Below are 24,789 nucleotides of genomic sequence, written 5' to 3' on the forward strand. Positions count from 1 at the left end.
AGCATTCTACTCAGCACACAAATGATTCAGCCAATCAAATGCCCGGATAATATGAAAGTAAGTAGTGTTTCAATTCCTAGGATTCATAGAGCCAGTCACCTGGCTAAGATCCCAACGGTCTCTCTGATTTGGACACCAAAGCTAAATGATAATGAGTGTAAAATTTGATAATTGTACTATGAAAGGAGCTACCTTCAGTCATTAAATATACTTTCATTTCTTTTCTCAAAGAAAAACGCCACTCAATATGTTAGAATTCATCACTTCATAAGGTACCACACATTTGCTGCTTTTGTGAACAAAAAAATTGATTTTCACAGAAAAAATTCAAATGCCAGTTCCTCTGTTTAGATGGTCTTGTATATTTTAGGAAGTTTATTGATCTAAGAAACAAACAGCTAAAGACCCTTCAGAAGAATTAAATAATTGATTATGAGAAAATTGATAGTTTTTAAAAGAATTATGTAACTGTGAATGAAAGAACTGACAGTTTTTAGAAGAATTGTATACTTAGAGATGGGAGAACTAGTTACTTTTAGAAGAATTATACATTTGGCAGTGGTTGAACTGGCAGTTTGTAGAAGAAATATAGAGTTGAAGATAATAAGATTGGTAGCTTTTAGAAAATTTATATAGTTAGAGATGACAAAACTGGTGAGTTTTTGAAGAATTATATAGTTTCAGACATTAGAACTGGTAGTTTTTTTTAGAAGAAATATAGAATTGGTAGTTTTTAGAAAACTGGTTGGAGATGAGAGAACTGGTGGTTTTTACAAGAATTGTACAATTGGATGCGAGAAAACCAGTTGTTTTTAGAAAAATTATGTAACTGGAGATAAGAGAATGGATAGTTTTTAGTAGAATTCCTATACTTAGAAATGAAAGAACTGGTGGTTTTAGGTGAATTATATATTTGGAAATAAGAGAATTGGTGGTTTTAGGTGAATTATATATTCAGAGAACTGGCAGTTTTAGGTGGATTATATATCTGGAGATGAGAGAGTTGGTGATTTTTAGAATTATATAGTCACCTTGCCATTGCCTATGGTAATGCTGTGAGCAAGTTGGCTTGCTTCAACAGGTTCCATTGACCCTTGTGGGGTGCAACCAACTGAGGCACTTGGTGTTGAATTGATGTCTTTTGCAATCCTTTCCTTTCTTTCTTCCCCTTTTTTCTCTCTTTATTCATTCTTTCTTCGCTCATGCTTGTGTTTCTTAGGTTTTGAATTTGTATTTTAATGAGATTTTGTTTTATGTATGTATTACATACATACGTGTTGTATTCCAATAAATATAAAAATCTCATTAAAAAAGAATGTATGTAGGCACAGGTGCGGCTATGTAGTAAGGAGCTTGCTTCTTGCTTCCCAACCACATGATTCTGGGTTCAGTCCCACTGCATGGCACCTTGGGCAAATGTCTTCTACCATAGTCTCAGGCTGACCAAAACCTTGTGAATGGATTTGGTAGATGGAAACTGGAAGAAGCTTGTTGTGTATATATATATATATATATATTATATATATATATATATATATTTTTATACACATATCTATGTATTTATGTGTACGTGCCTGTGATTGTCCCCCACTATTGCTTGACAACTGATGCTGGTGTGTTTATGTCCCTGAAACTTAGAGGTTCAGTAAAAGAGACTGATAGAATAAGTACTAGGTTACAAAGAATAAGTCCCGGGGTTGATTTCTTTGACTAAAAGCCTTTAAGGCGGTGCTCCAGCATGATTGCAGTCAAATGGCAGAAACAAGTAAAAGAAGAAAAGAAATAATTAGAGATGACAGAATTTGTGGTTCTTAGAATAATGTAATTGGAGTTAAGAGAACTAAAGGTTTTTAGAAATATTATAGAATTTTAGATATTAGAACTGGTTGTTTTTAAAAAAGTTTCAGGCAAAAAACTGGTAGTTTTTAGAATTGAGAAAAGTAATGGTTTTTTATATCACTGAAGATGAAAGAACAAGTTGTTTTTATAAGAATTATATAGTTGGAAATGTCTGAACTGGGAGTTCTTAGAAGTTTTAGCTGAAATTTACAGGTAAAGATTAAAAGAAAAAAAAGAATTGATGGTTTTTAAAAGAGTTACTGAGTTTAAAGGGAAGCAACTGTTGATGACGGGAATCGTCGGAACTTTGGTTCGGTCAAGGCCACCGGTTGAGTCCCATGTCTCTGCGGAAACCAACATGTTTGACTTCGAAGCACCGGACAGGGGGAAATTTAATTAATTCTATCCTTCGACCAATAAATTCTAACTCAGCCCCTATTTTGCGGGGCTACTAAGTATGTATGAAACAAACGATGGAAGGTAACATGTAGGTAAGCTTTCAATGTTTATAAAACAAATATTTCCTCAAAGAAAAATGTTGTCTAAAAATACCTATTCCTATACTTCATTCACAATATCGTTTTCATAATCTCTGAAGAAGAAGAAGAAAGAATGAATGAATACTCAATAATAAATAAACGGAACACTGTCGTAATACTTTTCACTGGACGAGTAGAAATACCTATTTCTTTACTACCCACAAGGGGCTAAACATAGAGGGGACAAACAAGGACAGACATAGGTATTAAGTCGATTATATCGACCCCAGTGCGTAACTGGTACTTTATTTATCGACCCCGAAAGGATGAAAGGCAAAGTTGACCTCGGTGGAATTTGAACTCAGAACGTAACGGCAGACGAAATACCGCTAAGCAGTTCGCCCGGTGCGCTAACGTTTCTGCCAGCTTGCCGACAAGTAGAAATACCAGAGAAGCCGCAGAACTGTATTCGTCCTAAGCAATAGTTCTAATATGAGGGTAGGGGGCAAAATTCGTTACTTCTGGTCTCTCGTTGTTTTCTACCTACCTTTACTCTTTTACTTGTTTCAGTCATTTGACTGCGGCCATGCTGGAGCACCGCCTTTAATCGAGCAACTCGACCCCGGGACTTATTATTTGTAAGCCCGGTACTTATTCTATCGGTGTCTTTTGCCGAACCGCTAAGTGACGGGGACTTAAACACACCAGCATCGGTTGTCAAGCAATGCTAGGGGGACAAACACACACACACAAACACACACACACACACACACACATATATATATATATACATATATACGACGGGCTTCTTTCAGTTTCCGTCTACCAAATCCACTCACAAGGCATTGGTCGGCCCGGGGCTATAGCAGAAGACACTTGCCCAAGATGCCACGCAGTGGGACTGAACCCGGAACCATGTGGTTGGTTAGCAAGCTACTTACCACACAGCCACTCCTGCGCCTACATATAAATATTTGTTATAGAGTCGGATGATGTGCAACATCCAGCCATTAGATGAAATAACACAAGATAGCCTCTATGTGGTTACTGACTCTACTATACATAGCAGCTAAATCTTCCTCAGACCATACCCTGCCTTAAACAAGTCACTGAGCTGCAGCTATGCTGGGGTGCCAACTTGAAGAGTTCTATTAAAACAAATAAACCTCAGTACTTATATTTTTCATTTATTCTATCAGTCACTTGTGCCGAACCGCTAAGTTACAGGGGTTTAAGCAAACCAATGCCAGATTTGAAGACTAACATTACCATTCGCACATACAGATACAGCCACAAATGATGGCTTTTTTTCACGTTTCTGTCTACCAAATTCACTCAGAAGGTTTTGGTCAGCTCAAGGCTTTAGTAGAAGACACTTGTCCAAGATGCTACTCAGTGGAGCTGAAACATGTGGTTGAGATGCAAGTTTCTTACCACACTGCCATGCCTATAAAAAATATTTAAAAAAAAAACAATATATGGGACTGAACCCAAAACCATATGGCTGGGAAGCAAATTTTTTACCATGCACCCACGCCTGCACCTATGGAAATAAAAATATAAAATGAATATGGTAATATAAGATGTCATATGTTGTAAGTAACAATAAATAGAAAATGCATATCAAGACAAGTAGCATTCACAGCCATTTCAATAAGGCTGTTCCTTTCAAGCAGAATTTACAGTGATTTCTTTTTTAACTCCAAGCAGTCAGCTCCTCTTAACTGGTTAACAATACACAGCTGCAGCTGATAAATTGTTAGCAGGAGAACGAACCCCTACCACCTTCAGCATACCTGTCTAGTTTCAAACTATTTCTGCTTCTCTCAGTACTGGACACCTAGTTTGCTACAGATGAAATCTTTATTAGGATCACATAGGATCGGAATATAGAATGGGGACATTACAAGCAGGCAAATACAAAATGTTGGATGAGTTCAAATGATTATAATAAAAATTTAATTATATATAATTTAATAAAATAATTAATTTTAAAATTTTTCACTAGAACTTTAAAAATAAAAAAAAAAACATAAATGGAAGAAATAAAGAATACGAAAAAGAAAAAAAAACGAACCCGGCAGCCTATAAGGCCCAACAGCTTGTTTTTCCTTTCCTCAGTGATTAAGCTGGGTTACTAGCACCCACCTTTTTCATCACATCCTTCCATCATTGTTCATTATTCACTTAGCAGCAGGGTTCTTCTCTCCAACCCCATCTTGCTCTTCTGATGGTATTTGAAGTAAGATAGCAAACCGGGGCTCCCTGTCACAGAACCTTCCATTCTTGTTCTCCAAACACACTCTTTCAGTACTGCAAACGTACAGCAAAAGCAAGCCTCACCTTCCTTTGAGAGTCCAGTTGGTGGTATCATCTTTATTATAGATTCAGCCAACAGCTGTACTCATCCCAGATGCGACAACACGTGTTCAACATAACTTATCAAGCTAGATAGCTCCCGACATTGTACAAAAGCGTGCTGGACAGTTTCATTATCCAGCCTACATCTTGGACACGTCGGTGGCACTGACATTCTGTGCCTGGATAACTTATCGTGAACAGGCAAAGCGTTCTTGTAACACTGCCAGGTCAAGGATTTTTGGAAGTTATCCAAGTACCCTGGCCTGAAAGTTTTTCTGAACAGGTTGGTAAGTTGGTTCTCATCGAACCCCAGAGCCCCTCCTAGGACATCATCCTTTTTTGCCTCTACCAGCCCTCTATAGAACACTGAGGTGGTATTCCCACTGCCAGCCTTACCCATCTTGTGGATCAGCCAAAGTGCCTGTCAGCACTCCTGCCATAAAGTCAGATTCTGTCTTTTAATGAAGCCGGGTTTAAATCTCTCCAAAGATGCCAGTCACGGGAAGAATTCCTCTGCCAGTGGACTCCACACCTTATCACCTTCCAGGTGACACCAGAGATGTCTCAGCCTCAACGCATGTCTGTGCATCATTAGCCAAGGCATCCCCAGCCCACCCTTTAGCAGTTCCTGGCAGTACAGGGAGCGCCTCACAAGTGGCTTTCCTCCCTTCCACAAAAAGCGGAAAAGGAGTCTTTCAACTTGCTTAGCCATGAATCGCAGCAAGGCACGACGGTCAGGCGGTAGGTGATGACAAGAAGCTATAAACACCTGTACCACCTCCGCCCTCCCCTTCAAGGATAGCAGCCTTCCGGACCACTTCCGTACTATGGCCTCCACCATGTTCACTACCTCGCTCCAATTCTTCTCCGTCTGGGAGTCTGAGCCAAACCAAATTCCAGTCACTTGCCTCTGCTTGCAATACACATAAATTCAAGTGACACATAGTCACTGATTTTGCAACAAGCTGAAAAGCTAGTTCTAAAGTCTCTTGAAGACAGGGCTGGCGAACCTGTGGCTCGCGGGCGCATATAGCCTGCAGACTTCTATCTTGCAGCCCACATGATATCTTCTTGAAATGGGTTTATTTAAACAAACATTTAAAAAATTTTATCAAAAATTAAAGATTTTAATGAAAAGTAAAAAAAGAAAGCTACAACTGTTATTGCAACAATAATATTTCATGTTGAATCAACGATCATTCATTCAACAAAATGCTTTCAATTCTGTCAGTGCACAAGCGGCCCTCAAAAAACTTCCTGTGATTGAAGTCGCTCGCACTGTAATTCGAGTTGGTCAGGCCTGCTCTAAGAGATGATCGCAGTAGTACTAGCAAATAATGTCTTTTATTTATTAACTTTTACAAGCGTAGGAGTGGTTGTGTGGTAAGTAGCTTGCTTATGAACTACATGGTTCTGGGTTCAGTCTCACTGCATGGCACCTTGGGCAAGTGTCTTCTACTATAGCCTTGGGCCGACCAAAGCCTTGTGAGTAGATTTGGTAAACGGAAACTGAAAGAATCCTGTCGTATATAGATCTATATGTGTGTGTATGTCTGTGGTTGTCTCGCCCCCCCCCCCACATCGCTTGACAACTGATGCTGGCGTGTTTACGTCCCCGTAACTTAGCGGTTCGGCAAAAAAGACCGATTGAATAAGTACTAGGCTTACAAAGAATAAGTCCTGGGGTCGATTTGCTCGACTAAAAGCGGTGCTCCAGCATGGCCACAGTCAAATGACTGAAACAAGTAAAAGAGTAAATATCTAGACTAAGGCAAGCAACTCGTCTTTTACACGATATAAGCAAGGGACAGAACTCCCTCCACTCACTATAATTTCACTTTTTTTTTTCCCCAAAGGAAACAATAAATTATCAGAATGCAAAGCTAACAAAAGTTAATTGCAATACTGCAACAGCAATGTTCCGAAATTAGGTTTTATGTTTATACAGTTTATAATAAATAGTTCTAATTTTGGCACAAGGCTAGTAACTGTGAGAGGAAGGGTCAAATACTTGACTGATACTTAATTCGTCGATCCTGGAAGGATGAAAGGAAAAGTTGACCATGGCAAGATTTGGACTCAGAACGAAAAGAACAAAAAAAAAAAAAAAAAAAATTGTCATCAAGCATTTTGTTCAATGTGATAACGTTGCTGTCAGTTCGTTGTCTTAATTTAATAATGTCACAAAATTATTTTAGGTAGGTCGATAGTTACCAAAACATAATGAAGCCCATCAGTATCTGTGGCAACATAGTAGTGCATTATTTACATTATTTACATTTGACGGATATTTGTCGTCATCTTGTTTGTTAATACAACACTTTGGCTGATATACTCTCCAGCCTTCATCAGGTGTCCTGGGGGAAATTTCGAACATGGGTTTTCATTCCTAAGGTATTTTTCCGATGTTGTTGTTGTTATTATTATTATTCAGGTCACTGCCTGGAATCGAACTTGGAATCTTGGGATTAGTAGCCAACCCTCTTAACCACTATACCATATGCCCATGGACATATGGCGTAGTGGTTAAGAGTAGTAGTGCTCGGTGAAATAATCTCACTGTTGCTGTTTCTCAAAGAGCCACCTTCTTGAGAAATGATGTTGTAGGAGCATCACCCCACTTGACGGTGGGTAAACAAGCTGGCTATACTGAGAAAGAGGGCGTTACCCAGCATTACCTCATCTCTTCCACTTCTCTTGAACTGTAAAGATGTGATCTAGCCTCTCTCAGCTAGCAGACAGGAGCACAGCACAGAAGACCATGGCCTTTACACACCAACCATTCTATTTATCATTCCATTGTGTATATACATGTGGCCCAACAAATGTGTTTAATTTGCAACCTAGCTTGTATATATATTTAACAGATAAGGAATTATGTACATTATTTACATTTGAAAGATATTTGTCCTCATCTTGTTTGTTGGTAACACAACGTTTCGGCTGATATACTCTCCAGCTTTCTTCAGGTGTCTTGGAGAAATTTTGAACCTGGTTTATCATTCCTAAAGTATTTTTCGTTGTTGTTGTTGTTGCTATTGTTGCAGTTGTTGTTGTTGTTCAGGTCACTGCTTGGAATCAAACTCGGAATCTTAGGGTTTTTAACCACTACGCTCTTAACTACTATGCCATATGCCTCTGGGCAATTATGGAGTGAATTTTTGGGTTTATAAATCTAATATTTTCTTATCCTTCCTTAATACCGGTTCCCATATGCTACTCATATCTGCACTCAGTCTGCTTAGGAGGTGGTTGTGTCCTAGCATATGTGCTGCTTCTTTTAGTTTTTCATATTTTCCAGTGGTGTTCTGTCTATTATTTCAACTTCATCCCACAGGGGGAGGTGGTCTCCATTTTTTCCATACATGATCAGCTATACTCGATTTATCAATATCTCTCTGTGTCACAGCTTTGCAATGTTCGTCTACCCTTATTTTGAGGGGGCAGCATGTTTCGCTTTGTATAACCTACCACAGCTGCATGGGATGGAGTACACGCAGTCTTTGGTCAATTCTCTAATGGATTGATTATATCCACAAGGAAGTGGCTCAGTGGATGACATGCTGAACCTCTACAGCTCACTATAGGTCTTAATGGATTGTTTTTGTTTACCAGTTGTGGTGGTAGACATCATCAGACTGCATAGTCATATGTAGAGGTAAGAAGAGCAAAAGACTTAGGGATACATTAGTAACGAGAATAATGACAAAGAATGGTGAGTCTTAACATTATAGTAGATTTCATAGTTGATAATTCTGCTGTGAAGTGGATGTAGGTTGGAGGTTATTTTGATCTGTAGTCCCTAGTTTAAGTCAGTGCATATTTTCCACGTGGTTATTTTGGCTAGACTTTTCACCAGTGATGTATAAAGGAAGGCGGTTAACTCTAACTCATGGTGGAAGGGGGCTAACTCTATCCGGATTACACAGTCCGAGAATTTATGTGTCTTTTGGACTTAAAGTTGTAGGAAGTTCGTATTAATGGTGGAAGCACTGTCTAGGTGTAAAATAATTTATTATGGGGTGTGTAAAGTGAGTGGGGAGTTGGGAGGTGAATGATTGCATGTAAGTAGTTTAAGTGGTTCCCAGCTAAATGGGATTATGTAGATGAAGAAGCTAGCATAGGATTTGTACAGGGCCAAGTGGGTTTACTGATACTTGGAAAAGACAAAGAGGTCTATATGTAGACAAAAAATACTGTTCTCATATTTTCTATTAAGAAGAGGCTGTTCAGCTGATAGAATTTCCAGGCGTTCGGTTAAACAGAGACCACAAATGACGAACTTCTTCCTGTTATTTTTCCTCCATTTTCTTCTTGCATATATCTTTATATATAAAAGTGAGGTTGTGTGCTGTCTGTCTCCTACGATTTAGATTCCTAACTACTCCCACATTTTGTGGTGCAGTGTAACCAAAAGAGGGTATCTTATAGTCGTGATTCATATCGAGCCCTTCTGAGTATTAGCGTGCATATACGATGAGTCTACGATTTAAAAAAAAATTTACCATCATTTTTTCCATTTTTAATGCATTTTTTGCTATTATATAAGGGAAGTAACTCTCTAAAAATGTATTATTAAATCTCAGAACGTAAAAAGCTACAGTAACAACCCCCCCCTTTGTGGTTAGCCATATTGAGATGGCTATTATACTTTACATCTCTAAAAATGCTTATATAGTTATTTCCCTTACAAACCCAAGCAACGCCGGACGATACTGCTAGTATATATATAGTGAGAATTTACAAAAAAAATAAAAGACGAAGACAGGTGTGCAAACAACAAACAGATGTATTAGTTTAACGCTCAGGAAGTGAGAAAGTCTTTTACGTTTCGAGTCTACGGTCTTCAACAGAAAGGAACACAGAAATAAACAGGGGGAGAAAATAGAAAAGGCTTGGTGGCTAGTGATCTATCATAGCGAATGCTGGACAGAGGGGTCACACAGGAGAGCTTGGAAGAAGGGGAGGTATGTATGTTTGTATGTATGTATTATCATATGTTGTGCAAATATACCCATGGCAGTTTGTCAGACTCCCTCTATATGTGTTTGTGTATGCATATCTATGTGTCTGCATATATTTTATGTATATACATGTATGTAGTTATGTATGTGCATGTATAAGCGTAAATGTGTGTGAATACATATTTATTTTCACAAATATGCTTAAAAAAATATGTATGATCCACTATGTATTTGATGTTTATTGTCCCAATGTCTAATTGTTTTGATCTGATATTTGCATTTAAATAATGGTCAATTAGTTAGTTTTACTAGACATGCAGAATAATGCCTATTTTTCAAATTTCCATCCATTCTCTATTATGATCATACCACATATGTCTCTCTCACTAAACCAATTAGAATAATCCATAGTTTATTTTTAGTCTATATTATTATATTTTATTTTATATTATTGTTTTATGTTTTAATGTTTTATTTTATTTTATTTTAACTTGATTTTAATTTTCATGCATACTTTATCTATCTATTTATCTGTTTTCAAATTATAATATATAGTATATTCACTAATATTTAAAACCCATCAATCAAATACACTTTCATAAATAGCTTTTAATCCACTAATACTCTATACTTCACTCAAAAGAAAAAATGATTACCTAAGTTATATATTAATCCTGAAGAAGTCCAGCTACCATGTAGTTAGAATATGGTAATTATCTTAGCATTAAACCAAATGCTTTGAAATTACCATCAACTATATAATAGGACTGAAACATATATGTAGGTTCTTTTTCCTTTTTTTTAAATTTTGATTTATTTTTCTTTGAGCTTTCAACTTCTAATCAATTTATTTGTAGTTAGTTTTTTTCAAAAATGTCATCTTTTTGTAACATACAAATGAATTATTATTTACATCCATTTATTCTTCATTTTCTTCTTGTTTTTCCTCAATATTATTTCAATAATCCTCGACATATACCAATGACTTTCACATTATATGATACAAGTTAAACCAGTGGAATACCTTGGATATGACTTCCTTGAATTAACTAATTAACGGTGCTGAATTGTCAAACATTTAAACCAAATTTTCTCAAAACAACTTATTCGACAGTCCCATAGGCCTCCCCTTTGAGAAACACTGATTTAACCTAAATTTGAGGCACCAGCAAAAGAAGAAATAAAGATAGACTTTTTTTCTATTCCAAAGAAAAACGATTTTATCCACACAAATATGCAACCAAAGAGTTTAAAGTACCAGTAATGATAAGGCTGTTGACTGGGAGAACACAAACATGGTTTAAACAGTAAGCTTGGCAAGAAAGAAACGTGCTTTTGAGCAGTACAAAAACAACAAAAAATGGAAGGTGCAGTTATGTACAGGCTGACGGATGAAAAGCAGGACAAAAATGGCTTTATCGATCGCATTCTAACCTGGATCCAAGAAGACACACAGACAGACAGACAGAAAGGATTTTATATAAGATATATATATATATATATATATAATCATCATCATCATCATTTAAAGTCTGTTTTCCATAACTGGCATGGGTTAGACAGTTTGACAGGAGCTGACCAGTTGAAGGCTGTTCAAGTTCTATGTGTGTTTTGGCATGTTTCTATGGCTAGATGCCTTTCCTAATGCCAACTGCTTTACAGAGTGTACTGGGTGCTATTACGCAGTATCAGCATGGATGCTTTTTTTTATGTGGCACCAGCACTTATGACCCAGCAAAATTAGGGATACTCAGCTGAAGAAGGTTGGATGCAAGGGCAACCATGCTTTTACTTAGCTTGGTGTGTCTTTTCAAGCATGGAAAACTATCAAGAGTCTCAGTCCCCTGTCATCCCTTTTGTGAATACCATATAGATAGATGGGCAGGCGGACAATCATACACACAGCTATATATACATACATATTAGGGCGGCGAGCTGGCAGAAACGTTATCACGCCGGGCGAAATGCGCAGCCATATTTCGTCTGTCATTACGTTCCGAGTTCAAATTCCGCCGAGGTTTACTTTGCCTTTCATCCTTTCGGGGTCAATAAAAAAAGTACCAGTTACACACTGGAGTCGATATAATCAACTTAATCCCTTTGTCTGTCCTTGTTTGTCCCCTCTATGTTTAGCCCCTTGTGGGTAGTAAAGAAATATATATATACATACATATACCATACTCTCTGTTGTTTTTTTCCTTGATTTTTCTTTCTTTTGGTAATGTATTAACTAAGAACTATTTGAGAAAACTAAAAGTTCTATAAAAAGGCTGCAATGAAAGTGTAATTCTTTGATAATTGGAATCTGGATACACATGACAACAATAAATCTAGATTTAAAAATGCATAGGAGTTCACATGCTAATAAAACATCTGTAATTATTTGAAATTTAAAAAAAATATTATTCAATCTAATAAGAAATATATTCTGTAAATTAAACAGCAAATTCATGAGCCACATATGAGCAACTTGAAGTTGTTTGACTATCCAAAAGTATGTTAATTCTGATAAGGTATATAACCACTTTAGATTAAAATGTTTATAGAAATCCATTATCTAATGGTATCATTAATATATACACAACTATCTCACGCTGACACTTGCAACAAATCTATTAACCTAGAAATGAAGTAGATCGCATCTTCACTTCAAATATATGACGAAATAGAAGCCTTTGTTCTCTTCTTTCAAGGGTTAGAATTATTTTGCTAGCCCCTGTAAGTGTAACATTAATCAACCCTCCAAAAGCAATTCAAGACATTTTAATGAAGGACATAAGTATTGTAAAATTGTTGATAGAAATACTATTAAAGGTTCTTACTCTTGTCACCAAGATTTTAGCATCTCTACTCTTCTAATTAATGTAAAACATAGGTCTAATAATAGTAATCACCTGGATTAGCTCCACTGGCCATGGCATTTGGTCCATTTCCCTCATGCTCTCACCATTCTCCTCCATGTTGTTCCAAACAATTTTCTTAAATCATCTTCCCACCAAAAACAAACGCAGGTACAATTGTAGGAATGCTGTTTACTGCCCACTCAGTGGAAACTTTCATACCAGTTTCTTCATATACTGTGCCAAGAAGATCCTCAGTTCTATCATTCTTGGAGTTAGAAACTGATGAAACTTCAGTTAAGTAATATTAGCTTGTTAGTTATAGTATGGACTAATCCTTTAGTTATAGAATGGACTAATCCTTTGGTTATTATATTTCTGTTGAAACACACTGTTTCAATTAATTTTGAAAATAATGAAGAATTTAGTAAATAGCTAGAATATTGAGCAAAACCTAGCAAGCAGGGCCTCATCTCAGTGATGGACGGTGGGGCAGAATGCAGTAATGCTGCTAAGAGGAAGGTCCCAAAACAGCTCAATATTCAAGAGTAATACAACACTTCGCAAATATCTCCTTCGGGTAAAACCCCCAATAGAAGAGAATGTGATCAAAAACTGCATGTACTTCATCCCATGCAGCTGTGGTAGGTTATACAAAGGTGAAACATGCTGCCCCTTCAAAATAAGGGTAGACGAACATTGCAAAGCTGTGACGCAAGGAGATATTGATAAATCGGGTATAACTGATCATGTATGGAAAAATGGAGACCACCTCCCCCTGTGGGATAAAGTTAAAATAATAGACAGAGAACACCATTGGAAAATATGGAAATTAAAAGAAGCAGCACATATGCTAAGACACAACCACCTCCTAAGCAGACCAATTGCAGACATGAGTAACATATGGGAATCAGTATTAAGGAAGGATAGGAAAATATTAGATTTATAAGCCCTAAACTTCACTCCATAATTGCCCATGGGCATATGGCATAGTGGTTAAGAGTACTAACCTGAAGATCCCAAGTTCGATTCCAGGCAGTGACCTGAATAAGAATAATAATAATAATGTACATTGGTTGATATGTTTTGAATTTGTTGCATTACCCTTTAGCCTTTGAACCAGCCGTATCTAGTCCAAATATGCTCTCTGTTTTGATACTGAAACCTGCCTTGTGTAGCTTTTCAGGCACCTACCCTACAATCATCATCATCATCATCATCATCGTTTAACGTCCATTCTCCATGCTAGCATGGGTTTCTAAAAACAAGCAATCATATCTTCGAAATCTCAAAGCTTTGCAATGTTCGTCTACCCTTATTTTGAAGGGGTGGCATGTTTCACCTTTGTATAACCTACCACAGCTGCATGGGATGAAGTACATGCAGTTTTTGATCACATTCTCTTCTATTGGGGGTTTTAACCGAAGGAGATATTTGCGAAGTGTTGTATTACTCTTGAATATTGTCCTGATGTCATGGGCCACATATCTTTTTTATCTTTTCAGAGAGGTCTTTCACATAGGGTAGACAGACTGTGGACAGTTTATTGGCCTCCCCCTCTCACTTCATAATTGGAGTGGATAGTATACTTTTGGGGTAGTTGTTGTTTAACAGATCGTTATTGAGCTTTATCATTTCTTCATGATATGTATCACGATCGCTACTTATATTCTTTGCATGATGTTTTAGGCACTGAGCAATCCCTCTCTTTACACTGTATGGATGGTGGGAATTGAAGTTGAGGTATCATTCAGTGAAGATCAGCTTGCAGTATACGGCTGTCTTGAATCCATACTTGGTGTGTGTTATTAATATGTCCAGAAACTAAAAGAAGCAGCACATATGTTAGGACACAACAACCTCCTAAGCAGACCAAGTGCAGATATGAATAGCATATGGGAACCAGTATAAGGAAGGATAGGAAAATATTAGATTTATAAGCCCTAAAATTTACTCCATAATTGCCCATGGGCATATGGCATAGTGGTTAAGAGTACGGGCTATTAACCCCTAGATTTTGAGTTTGATTCCAATGCATGATTAATACAAAACAATGTGAATAAATAAGCATTACATTTAACAGAATAAAATATTGAAAAGTCAATTATTTATATCCATTTTTGCCTGTTAAAAAATGTTCAGAACTTTCTGAAAAACTTAATAGAACAAATGTAGCCAAGAAGTTTCTTAAATTAGTCTCATATCATTCTAAAAGAAAATAGAGGTATATAAAATCTTTTCTAGAAATTCTATTAAAGGTTTTTATTCTTGTTGCCAAAATTTTGTCACTATGAATTCAATTAATGCAACAGGTATCCAATAATAATTATACCAAAACAAAGAACAGATGTTATAGTAGAAACTAGTCACTACTCACTGAATCTTGCCAGTTCCTTGGTAGAATGTAGCTAATGGTAGCTGAACTTTTACATCAGATCAGTAGAAAAATGAATTTAAGTCAAGATTTTACTTGCATAAATAATTTATTGGTTGACCCAAACAGAAAATTTACTACCAGACTTTTTAAAAATATATTTGGAAAGTAAGCCTAAATAGTGGTAGTAACTTTTATTTTAAAAAAATAGTCCATCCTTGCTTCCACATTTGTTTTTTACAAACATGTCAATAGAAAGAACCTGAGTTGTGATTTTTGCTTAACAAAATAGGTTTAACTATTACAGCAGAATAAGGTGGCAAGTTGGCAGAATCGTTAGCATGCTGGGTAAGATGCTTTGCGACATTTCGTCTGTATTTGTGTTCTGAATTCAAATTCTACAGAGGTCGACTTTGCCTTGGGGTCAGTAAAATAAGTACTAGATGAATATTGAGGGTCAATGTAATCAACTTGGCCCCATCTTTGAAATTGTTGGCTTTATGCCAAAATGTGAAACTATTATTGTAGCAGAATAAGGTGGTGAGCTAGTAGAATCACTAGCAGACCAGACAAAATGCTTTGTGGCATTTTGTCCATCTTTACATTCTAAGTTCATATGCTGCCAGGGTCAACTTTATCTTTCATCTTTCCAGGGTCAGTAAAATAAGTGCCAGTTGAACACTGGGGTTGATGTAATTGACTTATCTCCCTCTCCTGAAATTACTGACTATGTGGCAAAATTTTAAATCAAAATTACAGCAGAGTGAGCTTGGCAGCATCTTTTCTGGATCTTCACATACTAAGCTCAAATTCTGTCATGGTCAACTTTGCCATTCCTCCTTTCAGGGTCGATAAAATAAGTACCAGTTGAACACTATGGGTCGATGTAATTGACTTATCCTCTCCCCGTCTTACTGTTGTTGGGGCAGGATTCTAGAGCTGAAGGTCATTCCTGATGCGAACCCTTACTTATTTCATAAGTAAGGTAGTTTATTCCCTGAATTCACTTGAGCCACTGAGCTACTGAATTTTCCGTTCATGTGGGATGTAAACAACACTACCACAAACAAGCAGTGCCAGTATGTAGAGAGGAAGATACATGTGCTCATACATTTACAAATATATGCATACATGTAAGCACAAACATACAGACATACACATATATGAGATATGCCCAGTATGGGCATGGGAAGACCATAGTTCATGAGTACTCAATTAGAGCACTAGTGTAGCTAGAGTGTGCTGTCCGGGGTGGCCCTTCTGTTTGCCACCACTGGACTCCACAAAAAACACATATTACCTATGGCAGACCAAAAGTGCTGCCTGGGGTGGACCACACCTACCCCCCCCCCTCCTGGGCTATGCTAGTGCATTACAGGTATGTTTATTAGTAGGTAAAGGCTGTACAGAATGCTTATCTATTTCAAGTATCCAGTGTGTGAAACCACTGATGTTTTGGTAGACCCTTTTGCTATCAATATATATATATATATATATATATACAGTATCTCACAGAAGTATGTACTCTTAAGAAATTTCAGTAAAATTGCCATTACTCTGAAGATATTGAAAGAAATCAAATGTAATTTATACTGAATAAAATATATTATACATGCGAACATTATTCAAATTTGGAACACAAAACAATGAATATTTTCAAAGATATGAACGAAATGTCAGTTTTCAAACAATGCAAAAATATGTACACCCTAAAGGGTTATTTGCTATATTCAATATTTGGTGTGACTGTCTTTGCTTTCAATGACTGCATTAAGTCTTTTGGGCATAGAGTCGACTAAATTTCCACATATAACTGAAATCAACCGCCATTCATCCTGAACAATGTCTTTCAACTGTGTTACGTTACAGGGTTTTTTCTCCTCAACCTTCCTTTTTAAAACCTCCAACAGTTGTTCTATTGGATTTAAATCAAGTGACACATGGTAGGCCAAGGCAATACCTTTTCCTTTTTATCTGATAAAAACTTACTCGTCATTTTTGAAGTGTGTTTAGGGTCATTATCATGTTGGAAGTTGGATGTCTTCCGAGTTCCTTGATGCTTTCCAACATTATTTTCTGCAATATGTCACAATAAAGCCTTGAAGCCATTGTTCTCTCGATAAATGCGAGTCCTCCCACACCAGCAGCACTCATGCATCCCCAAAGCATAACACTTCTGCCACCGTGTTTCACGCTAGGCACAGTGCATTTGTTGCTATCATCTTCACTTGGTCGTCACCATACTCGTTTAATACTATCTGACCTAAACAAGTTGATTTTAGTCTCGTCAGAAGAAAGAATTTTATTCCAAAAAAACCTTAGCCTTACTTGCATAGGTTTCAGCAAAAGAAAGACGACTTGACTTATGCCTGGTAGTGAGGAGAGGTTTCCTACAAGGAATGTGTTCATGAAGACCTCACTGGTTCAGACTTTGGTGAACTGGTTGAGCAGATACACACTTTCCACTTACAGAAGACACTTCCTGGGCCAAAGATGGAGCTGTACGATGCCTGTCATCCATCACACAATGTTGGATTTGGCGAATATCACATGCAGTTAAAATAGATGGAGGACCTGTACAATGTTTATTGCTTAGCCATCCAGTAGCTTTGTACTCCTGAATTACTTTGGCAACATTGTTTATGCTAATATGTATTCATTTGCTAATTAACTTGTATCATAAACCATTTTTGTGCAAATTAAAAATAATTTTCTTCAAATCTTCAGACAATTCTTTTACTTTTGGTGTCATTTTAATCACAATGAACATTTTCACTGCAGTACACAAATCAGAATTCTTGCAAATGCAATAACAATGATTGCTGCAAAAATGCCAGGAGAAATAATTTATTAGGATTAAAATTATCAGCAATATCTGAATTTAGAAAAAGTGGGTAAATTATTGAATAAGCAAATTTCCTTTAGGGTGTACATATTTTTGTAATGTTTTGAAAATTAATTATTTTGTTCATATCTTTGAAAATGTTTATTGTTTTTCATTCCAAATTTGTATAATGTTTGTATATATTTTATATATATTTTATTCAGTATAAATTTTGTTATTAGAGCAATGGCAATTTTATTGAAATTATTTTAGGGATTTACATATTTCTGTGATATACTGTATGTTAGTATGTAGGCATGTATATATATATTGTTAATCGAATATATTCTATGAGAATACAATATACTGAATTTCTAATAAGTGCTCTTGGTAGGGAAATGTGTAAAACAGTAAAAGTATTTAGACATTTAATAAGAGTGATTCTATATTATAAAATAAACGGCTATTTTTACATTTGCATAAAATATAACAATGACATCCTCCAGTTTTATATATACGACTATAAAAGGCAAAAATTTAACTACTTTTATTTTCTGCATCGATGGATCACACATTGAAGAGAACAGAATTATGGGATTTATATTACACACAGCCATTATGGAGTACCGCTGAGGATTTTACCATGGATGTATATTTTTCCTTCAAAATTTTTAGCACAAGATTGTACAAACGCATATGTACGCCAGTAACTATTAAAAAATATCTTTACACAACATCTTTTCCATATATTTTTAAGTAGCGTTCGATTGGCTACATGGAAATTCGTCCCCTTTCACTCTCTCTCTATATATATATGTAACCAGAAAGGTTGGTTAGACCATTGTGCTAATAACGCAAATGTCTTGGGTTTGAGCTTCATACTGGCCAAAGATTTGCCTTTTTTTTTATAGCCACATGCATAGCTGTGTGGCAAGAAGCTTGCTTCCAGACGATATGGTTCAGGATTCAGTCCCACTGCACTGCACCTTGAGCAAGTGTTTTCTGGTATAGCATCAGGCTGACCAAAGCCTTCTGAACAGATGGAAACTGAAAGAAGTCTGTTGTACACATGGCTCAGTGGTTAGAGTGTCAGGCTCACAGTCATGAGGTAGTGAGTTCAATTCCTGGACTGGGCTGTGTGTTGTGTTCTTGAGCAAGACACTTTATTTCATGTTGTTCCAGTTCACTCAGCTGTAGAAATGAGTTGCAACATCACTGGTGCCAAGCTGTATCAGCCTTTACCTTCTGATGGTCATTCATGACCAAAAGAGTCTTTACCCTATAAGTGTGTGTGTGTGTGTGTGTCCCTCACCTCTGCTTGACAATTGGTGTTGGTGTGTTTATGCCTGTAACTTAGCAGTCTGGCAAAAGAGATTGATAGAATATGTACCAGCCTTAAAAAAATATAAGTACTGAGGTCGATTCATTTGACTAAAAATTCAAGGCCACAGTCTTATGATTGAAACAAGTAAAAGTTACAAGAGAAAATATATGTGTGTTTGTGTGTATATGTATATGGTTACTCTTTTAAGTTTATATGTGTGTGTGTGTGCATATACTTGCTTATATGAACATACATATTTACATGTATATACTCTTTACTCTTTTACTCTTTTACTTGTTTCAGTCATTTGACTGCGGCCATGCTGGAGCACCGCCTTTAATCGAGCAACTCGACCCCGGGACTTATTCTTTGTAAGTCCAGTACTTATTCCATCGGTCTCTTTTGCCAAACCGCTAAGTGACGGGGATGTAAACACACCAGCATCGGTTGTCAAGCAATGATTGGGAGACAAACACAAACATACACGCGCACACACATATACATATATATACATATATACGACGGGCTTCTTTCAGTTTCCGCCTACCAAATCCAGTCACCAAGCTTTGGTCGGCCCGAGGCTATAGTAGAAGGCACTTGCCCAAGGTGCCACATAGTGGGACTAAACCCGGTACCATGTGGTTGATAAGCAAACTACTTACCACACAGCCACTCCTGTGCCTATATATATATATATATATATATATATACATGTACGTATGAGTGTGTGTACACACATGCGCCCCATTTCCCAAAATTTTGTAATTTATCAAGTCTTCAGGAGTTCCCCTCCTCCCCGCCTGTTTGCCCCCCCCCCCCCCATCCATTGCTTTCTACATTCTCTTCTATCACCACCACCACCAGTCACCGCTACCATTGTTGTATAATTCCTTCTTCGTGTACCTTTTCTCTCACTTTGGTAACCTCCTCCTCTTTCTGCTATACTGAACACTCCTCTCCCCCCACCTCCTCCACCCCTCATATTTTTTCCTCTTTACTCTTATCTTTCATCAACTCCTAACCCCCTCCCCCACAACCACCACCACCACCCCTTACAGTAATTCATGTAAAGCAATAGCACACACACACACACACACACATAAACACACAGAGATACACACATACACACACTGAAATCAGCAGATCTTGCAATCTTCAGGTTTGTGTTATGTTGTAAACCAGGTCAAGAATGTTATGAGATACTCATTGAAACTCTCTTCCTTTCTTCATTACTCCTGACAGTATGAGCATGTGTGTGTATGTTGTGAGGGGGGGGGCAGCTTCGAGTACTTATCTCTTTCTTTAGACCACTCATATGCGTGTACATACACAAGTAGTACTAAAAATGCACGCTGCTTTGTGTATGTGTATGTGTGTATCATTATATATGTGTGTGTTGCGATTTGGTTGCGATTTGGCATGGTGGCAAATACTCTCTCAAAGCGCTGGGTGTTAGAACATTTGAAAGACACGGACTGGTGAGATAATGTTTCTATACGTTCAGTATATGTGGTTGATATTGTCTTTTTACACTAACACAGCTTCTATTTCATATTTGACTGCCAAAAGAGAAGCTAGGAGACAGGTTTATTTAGCCAAAGGGGAAGCAGATAAGAAAAAATTTGCCAATGTTCTGCGCCGTGAGGACCAAAGACTGGAGGTGTTTCGCGTTGCAAGACAGTGTGTGAGAGAGAATCATGATGTGGTAGGAGAGAAGTGTGTTCGCATGGAAGATGGTTCACTTGCGCTAAATGAGGATGCAAAGAGAGAGGTTTGGAGATGCCACTATGAAAGGTTGCTGAATAAAGAAAATGAAGGAATGCGTTCAGGAAGACCTCACTGGTTCAGACTTTGGTGAACTGGTTGAGCAGATACACACTTTCCACTTACAGAAGACACTTCCTGGGCCAAAGATGGAGCTGTACGATGCCTGTCATCCATCACACAATGTTGGATTTGGCGAATATCACATGCAGTTAAAATAGATGGATGACCTGTACAATGTTTATTGCTTAGCCATCCAGTAGCTTTGTACTCCTGAATTACTTTGGCAACATTGTTTATGCTAATATGTATTCATTTGCTAATTAACTTGTTTCATAAACCATTTTTGTGCAAATTAAAAATAATTTTCTTCAAATCTTCAGACAATTCTTGTTGAATGTTGACCCAACAGAGGGACCAGCTCTCCGAGTTGATAGTTCCGTGGTAGCTAAGGCAATTAGAAGCATGAAGACAGGGAAAGCCCCAGGCCCATCAGGAATCACTGCAGAGATGCTCAAAATGTCTGGTAGTGTCGGCTATAGCCTAGTCACCCATATAGTTAATCAGGTGATACACAAAGGAGTCATACCCAATGACTGGTGTAGCAGCATAATAGTCAACTGCTACAAAGGTAAAGGTGACGCCCTAGATACAAATAACTACAGAGGTATCAAGCTGTTGGATCAGGTGATGAGAGGGTCATAGCCCAACTAATTAGAGAGAGAGTTAGTTTAGATGAGATGCAGTTTGGGTTTGTGCCAGGGAAAAGTACTACTGATGCTATATTCCTGGTAAGGCAGCTGCAGGAGAAATACCTAGCCAAAGATAAGCCCCTGTACCTGGCTTTTGTTGACATGGAGAAAGCCTTCGACAGGGTCCCCCGATCCCTTATCTGGTGGGCAATGAGGAAACTAGGGATAGATGAATGGTTAGTGAGAGCTGTGCGGGCCATGTATAGGGATGCTGCTAGTAGGGTGAGGGTTGGCAACGAGTACAGTGAAGAATTCCAGGTAGAGGTAGGGATCCACCAAGGCTCAGTACTCAGCCCCCTCCTATTTATCATAGTCCTCCAGGCAATAATGGAGGAATTCAAGACAGGATGCCCTTGGGAGCTCCTCTATGCTGATGACCTTGCTCTAATTGCTGAGTCGCTATCAGAATTGGAGGAGAAGTTTCAGGTGTGGAAACAAGGATTAGAATCGAAGGGCCTCAGAGTCAATCTAGCTAAAACCAAAGTCGTAATCAGTAGGAAGGTAGACAAATCACAAACGCCTTCAGGTAGATGGCCCTGCTCGATCTGTAGAAAAGGTGTAGGTAGAAACTCTATAAGATGCACCAAGTGTAAGCTATGGGCACATAAGAGGTGCAGCAATGTCAAAGGAAGGCTAACTAGGAAGATGGTTTTTGTATGTGGCAAATGCTCAGGAACAATAAACACTGAAAATGCTCTGAGACCAACTTCCGTCACTTTCCAGGGAGAAAAACTAGAAATAGTTAATAGTTTCCGTTACCTAGGTGACCAAGTCAGCAGCGGGGGCGGGTGTGCTGAAAGTGTAACTGCTAGAGTAAGAATAGCTTGGGCAAAGTTCAGAGAGCTCTTACCTCTGCTGGTGACAAAAGGCCTCTCGCACAGAGTGAAAGGCAGACTGTATGATGCGTGTGTACGAACAGCCATGCTACATGGCAGTGAAACATGGGCCGTGACTGCTGAGGATATGCGTAAGCTCGCAAGAAATGAAGCCAGTATGCTCCGATGGATGTGTAATGTCAGTACTCATACTCGGCAGAGTGCCAGTACCTTGAGAGAAAAGCTGGACCTAAGAAGCATCAGTTGTGGTGTGCAAGAGAGACGTTTGCGCTGGTATGGTCATGTGGCGAGAATGGATGAAGATAGTTGTGTGAAAAAGTGCCACACCCTAGCAGTTGAGGGAACCTGTGGAAGAGGCAGACCCAGGAAAACCTGGGACGAGGTGGTGAAGCACGCCCTTCGAACTTTAGGTCTCACTGAGGAAATGACTAGAGACCGAGACCTCTGGAAGTGTGCTGTGCGCGAGAAGACCCGGCAGGACAAGTGAGTCCATAACCCGTGGCTTTCTACATGGGATGGAGCCAGCCTACGTATGCATACCTTCCCTTCTTGGGACACAAAACTCTACTTGTGAAGACCTGTTGAGGCAAGTGAGGATCAGAATCGAAATCGATCAATGGAAATTGCAGATGTGTTACCAGTGCCGGTGGCATGTCGAAACTCTACTTGTGAAGACCCGTTGAGGCAAGTGAGGATCAGAATCGAAATCGATCAATGGAAATTGCAGATGTGTTACCAGTGCCGGTGGCATGTAAGAGAACCTTCCGTTTCGCGACCGTTGCCAGCACCGCCCCGTTTCGTGTCCGTTGCCAGCCTTGCCTGGCCCTTGTGCTGGTGGCACATAAAAAGCACCATCCGTTCATGGCCGTTTGCCAGCTCTGTCTGGCACCAGTGTGGGTGGCACGTAAAAAGCACCCACTACACTCACAGAGTGGTTGGCATTAGGAAGGGCATCCAGCCGTAGAAACACTGCCAGATTTGACTGGGCCTGATGAAGCCTTCTGGCTTCACAGGCCCAAGTAGAACCGTCCAACCCATGCTAGCATGGAAAACTGATGCTAAACGATGATGATGATGATGATGGTATATATATCACCTGACCGACCAGTCCATCAGATGTAGTTACACATCGCTGGTCACAATGCCTTCGCATTGTTTTAGCCTTCGAATGACGCCACCCCGCTGGCTAAGCGAGCAGGCCAACAGAAGAAAGAGTGGGAGAAAGAGTGGTGAAAGCGTACAGCAGGGATCACCCCCCCCCCCTGCCGGAGCCTCGTGGAGCTTTTAGGTGTTTTCGCTCAATAAAGACTCACAACACCCGGTCTGGGAATTGAAACCGCGATCCTACGACCGCGAGTCCACTGCCCTAACCACTGAGCCATTGCGCCTCACACACACACACACACACACACACACATATATATATATATATATATATATATATAGTAAAAATTTAGATACAGATGAATATGGTACTTAAGTTGAGGCACCAGAATTTAATACGGTATTATCCATACAATTTCAAAATAAGGTGATTAAAATCAAATCTTGTTTTAAGCTTTCCCTTACTAAACCTCATGACATTGCTTCAAATAAATCTTAATTTTATGGCTATGCCATCTAGAATGTCTGTCTACTCCACCAACTCTAACCCAAACAGATACTACCCTCTGTCTTCTCTCAGCCTTAAATATACAAAGGATTTGATAAACTAGTGTATAAATTAAAACTAACCCCATAAAAAAACAAAATAACAGAAAAATCAGTGACAGGCAGTGTCTTGAAAAGAATTTCAGTTACAACTATGATGTTGTTGGCAAAACATGTTCTTTGTCTATCCTCTTGGAGAATTTAGGTAAAATTATACTAATGTGTCCTTCTAATTTAATTAAATTCTATATTTTTATGCAGCTGAAGATTGCTCTACATTTTAAATTGATGTAATATTTGCATTGTTCAATTAAATGGAGTCGTATGAAACGATCGTACTGCATTACCTCTGGATATCCTTGTTTCTTATTTTGATATTTATATATATATATATATATATATATTAATCATAAGGACACATTAAAGTGTCTATGCTCTAGAAATGAGAGTTAAAATCCTCATCCTAGAAATGAAATTTAAAATCAACCCCCAAAATAACAGATTCAACAGTATACGAGCAAGTGGTTTGAAAAAATCCCTCACATACTTATATAGCATAAAGCTATATATTTAATGGTACAGGTGTATATGGTGGAAGGGGGGGACACATGGCCTAATGGTTAGAGCAGCAGACACATGCTCGAGGGATTGTGAGTTCAAATCTCAGACCGGGTGATGTGTGTGTTTATAAGCGAAAAACTGAAAGTTCCACACGGCTCCAGCAGAAGGTAATAGCAAACTTCTGCTGACTCTTTTGCCATAGCTTTCTCTCACTCTTTCCT

General features: G+C 38.2%; 1 protein-coding gene across 1 annotated transcript in view; it reads left to right on the forward strand.

The window, feature by feature from the left end:
* The first annotated feature begins 2,154 nt into the window (after positions 1–2,154).
* The window catches only part of LOC115214945 (glycine dehydrogenase (decarboxylating), mitochondrial), a 161,231-nt gene continuing 138,596 nt past the window's right edge, over positions 2,155–24,789 (forward strand). The window contains exon 1 of the mRNA XM_036505402.1: positions 2,155–2,330. The gene's annotated coding sequence lies outside the window, so the exon portion shown is untranslated. The remainder of the gene's footprint in view (positions 2,331–24,789) is intronic.

This window comes from Octopus sinensis, linkage group LG8 (assembly GCF_006345805.1).
Source record: "Octopus sinensis linkage group LG8, ASM634580v1, whole genome shotgun sequence".
Classification (NCBI taxonomy): domain Eukaryota; kingdom Metazoa; phylum Mollusca; class Cephalopoda; order Octopoda; family Octopodidae; genus Octopus; species Octopus sinensis.